Here is a 4,701-nt window from a genome sequence, read left to right as displayed (position 1 = left end):
AAAGAAAAAGAAAAAAAAAAAGAAAAAAGAAAACATACAGCCCAGACCATCATGGCAGAGAAGGCAGAGAAATTCAAGGAGGCTGGAAACATTGCATCTGCAAGGTGGAGTTAGAACTGGTTAATGTCTGATGCTCATCTTGCTTTCTCCATTTTTGTTCCTTATTCAGTCTAAGACCCCAGCTCATGAGATGGTCCCAGCCATACTCAGAGTAGGCCAAGATAGAAAGATAGGAAAGTTTTGTAGGGACAGGACAAGACAAAGGAGCTCCGTCCCCCCCCCCCCCCCCCCCCCCCCCCACACACACACACAGATCCAATTGAAGCCTCTCACCAGCAAGGCAGCAAGAATTCCAGTGTTAACAAGTGCTTGAGGTCTTTCCCCCTATTAAGCTGTAACCTCAAGTTTTCTAGAAACCCCAATTACAGGCAAAAGCTATGTACTAAGCCCCAACCCCTCTCCACCTCCATGGAACACATAGTGGCTTCTGATTTTACACTTTTCACATCAAAGTTCCATCCAAGGCATCCTTAGAACCTCATCACTTGTCAAGAGAGAGAGAAGAGGAAGGAAGTTTCTTAGCTGCTCTTTGAGGTGTAACATGATAGCATTTGAAATGGTTGACTATAAATGGCTACCACTGAGACAGATAATCAATATTCTTCCTTCATGAGGTGCTGGTCGCCACTCCTGGGTATGTCTTACTCTCTGCTGCATCTCTTCTTTGAGAAGTCTATACCCATGCTCTTGCGTGTGTCTGACCTGAGCACCTCTATTTCTCAACGCCCCCTGCCCCCTTCCTGTCTCAATAGTTTATTCAGGTCATAGTCCAGCTCTGCTTCATACACTGTCTAGTCCTGAAACTCTGGCCTACATCAAATGCATGCATCCTGGCTTGCCCTGAGTCACAGTTTCAACAAACTTGTGGAATAAACCCCTCTCGAAATGTCTTCACAGACATAACTGGAGGTGCATCTACCTGTGACTTTGAATGTAGTCAAGCTGGCAATGAGACTAACCTATATTATGTGAACTAAATCACATGCAAAATGCTACTTATTGCATAGTATCACTTATATAAAATTCATGTGAAAAATCCATAAATCAGCACCTTAGCTCTGGAAATAAAGAAATGGGGGAGATAGGGAGGGGAGAAGAGAGAAAGGGAGGGAAGGAAATAGTAGTGGTCAAAGGGTAGGTAGGACAGTAATACAGGCTAGTTGCTAATGTGTTTCTTTAGGGGGTGATGGAAATGTTTTGACACTAGATTATGGTGCTGACTCATTCTGTTAGGGACTACAGAGAGGGCTCAGTGGTCAAAAGCACTTGTTGCTCTGACTGAATACTTGGGTTCAGTTCCCTATACCCACATGGCGATTCACAACCATCTTTAATTCTAGTCCCATGGGATCTAATGTAGTAGAAGTATTTAAAATCCTGGCCCAGGGCTTCCTTCCTTAGACTATTTATGTCCACAAATAAAAGGCACACACAGCCTTTATTTTTATTAAATAGCTTTAGTCAGCAAAATAGCTGGCCAACTGCCTACTCTCCATGCTGTTAGAATCTACTTTGGATAACCTCAAGTTATCACTATTTACTCTGCTCCAACTGGGGTTAACCAAATTGGGCAGCCCTCCGGGTCACATTCTCTTGGCCCTTAGCCCACATTGGGGCTCTCCTTTTCACTCCTGCACGTTGTTATTCTTCCATGGTAGCCTCTCTCTTCTCCCTCCTAGAAGTCCTCTCTGAACTGAGCCCTGGAAACCTCAACCTCACCTGTTTGTCTTCTGCTTAGCTATTGGCTGTCAGCATCTTTATAAACCAATCAGAACTAACTTGGGGGCAAGGCTCCAGAGGCTATATGCAAACTCCATGTCTTGGGGGCCCACACTTAGCATTACAATAGACAATAAAAGACAAAAACCCCACCATCTAATGTTCTCTTTTGACCTTCATATGCAGGCAAAACACTCATACACATACAATAAATCTAAAAATAATTTAAGCGTGTATTTTAAAAACCATTGCATTATACATTTTAAAGGGATAAATTTTATGGTGTGTGAAGTATGTGCTATGATATGGTGTGTGAAGTATGTGCTATGAGCCAGGTATTTGTCAGGCGCTTGAGAGGAAGACATAAGTTCATGTTGTCTATAAATAGCTCAGCACAGCAACATACAGACATTACTGTATTGTACACAGACTTTTATGAACTTTTCCAGTATATTCATGGTACTCTGTGTGACTGCTTAGATGCATTGGTTAAAACAATAAAAGCAGTAGAATATAGTGACATATGCCTATAATTCCAGCATTTGGAAGGCAGAGGTAAGAGGACTATTGTGAGTTTGAGGACAGCCTGGGCTATGAAGCAAGACCCTGCTTCAAGGCCACTTCCACCTTTACAAAATAATACTATAATGAAGTTGAAGCTTCCAAAAGCCAAATTATTTCTGCTCAGGTGGAATGGATGTTTAAGAAACTGAAATATTGAAATAGCACTTGAATTTATAATTTTGCTTTTCCTTATACATTTTTTAGTATTCTTTTAATAGTCTATGTCAAAGCTAAAATCCTTCATTCTTGAAGGGGAGGGGCACTTAAAGTCCGTTCATAAAACACCTTTAACTAGATACAGAGTGACCCAATCTGAAAACGTGGTATAAGTTACAGGGGAAAGACTTGTGCATTTTTCCCTTACTATCATAAAAGTTCCTTTATGAAAAAAAACTTTAAATGTTGAAAGTGTCCCTGGGCCTCCTTGCATCATAGTCAGCCAGATCTTTTGGGGAGAACTGAATTTCTGGTGCTGGGTCATAATGCTCGTGCAGAAGCTGCCAATGTGCTGTCCTGACTCCTGGCATTACCACCAGACCAGTGTTTGACTGCTCAACATCTCCGCACATTCATCTGCCACATGACCATGAAAGGATCCAATTCTGTCACTGAACCTTGGACACAATGGCTGGAATGTGATATTAATGGTGACACCTGGCCCAAACTTTTCCTAAACTCAGCAAAGTGAGCTTTGCTCATGGCTTCTCTTTAGTGGCTCGGAGCTGCCTTGAACAGAGTTCATGGTCTCCTTAGGGTCCATAGAATGGGTCAGGGTCACCACTGAAAACAAAAAGTACAAAGCAGTCAGGACAAAAGGCTGAATGTCGTCAAATCAAAACAGAAGGTAAACTACCAAGGCAAACAATATGTGGCGGATATGTGCTCATCCTTAGAACATATCCTGTTGAACTTACAGTCTAACCCAATGATTAAAAGACCTCGTATTATTCAGATACCTTAATCATTTTTCTCTGGCCTATCTACCATGGCTGACATGTTACTGGCACTGACAATTCCAGATGGGAAAGATACTCAACTATTTTAACCTTTGAAAATGAATATTTTCAATTACTTGAATAGCTTTAATCCTGTGCTAAAGATAAAAATCCTATTATTTAAACATCCCATGACTTTAGAAAACTTAAGTCAAGTAACTCTAACAAGTCAAATAATTGAATTTTTTTTCATTCTGAGTTTCTTCTTTTCCTTTTGAGATAGGCTCTTGCCACATAACCCATGCTTGACTTGAACTCTCAATCCTCCATCAGAATGTCCCGAGTTATAGAATGGCAACAATCGAGATGTTACAATATATGTGCACAAAACGTTGTGATTGTAGCAGGGTAACTGTCATACACATTTCGTCAAGCATTTATCATTATTTCCCACCATTGAGAATATTCAAAATCCTTCTGAAATACACAATTTTGAAATGTACAATTTTGAAAAATACACATGAACCATGGACAGCCATACCATGTTGACTTTTTCAGTACTATGACCAAAGGTGACAAGCAATTTAAAGGAGAATTTGGTTTGAATTCACGGTTTCAGAAGTCTTGATCTATCCTGGCACAGAGGTTGTGGTGCAGAAGAGCAACTGGCACCATTGCATCTAGGAAGCTGGAGAAGATACTGTATTAAAGGGCCTTTTAAAAAGTTTCATTTGAGGTCCCCCAACCAGTGAGATGGTGCTTCTCATATACAGAGCAGTATTTCCCCCTTAGTTAATCCACTGGAGAAGCAGTGCACCCAGACACACCCAGAGGTGAGTGTTACTAATCTCCTAGAAGATGCTCAATCCAATCAAGTTGTCAATCAATATTAGCGTCATTCAGTTACCACAGTCCTGAGATTTACTCCTGATAATCTATCTGTTATTAGTTTGAGATTTTGTAAGAAAAAAAATAGAACAAAATATACAGAAAAGATTGACATTATATGTTTGGGCTTGGAAAAATGACCAGTGCCTGTTGGTAAATACTTGGAGTTGCTATCTACTGACTAGCAAGTTTGAAATCCTGCTCATAGGTGGCATTTGTCATCTGGTGAATTCAACTGAGAACTGAGAGAAGTCAGGCCTATTAGTCACACAGAGGTTTAAATGACATGGTTTGCATTTTTGTCCCCATGCCCAGCTTGAGTCGCTACAGGATGTAGAGGAGCCCCAACGCTCAGGTCCCCTGCATTCTGCTGCTTTAGGGTTGAAAAGGAAGCATTCTGATGTGTGCCCTCCTGCCTTCCTGCCTCTGACTAACTGTACCAATACGGGAATCAGGTCGCTTGCAATAAGTAGGCCTGATAGCTTTAGAAGGAAAAACACCATAGCCTTGGTTATAAAGAGCTTAAGAGAAAATA

The sequence above is a fragment of the Mastomys coucha genome, unplaced genomic scaffold (genome assembly GCF_008632895.1).
Source record: "Mastomys coucha isolate ucsf_1 unplaced genomic scaffold, UCSF_Mcou_1 pScaffold15, whole genome shotgun sequence".
Classification (NCBI taxonomy): domain Eukaryota; kingdom Metazoa; phylum Chordata; class Mammalia; order Rodentia; family Muridae; genus Mastomys; species Mastomys coucha.
This window is presented reverse-complemented; position numbering follows the sequence as displayed.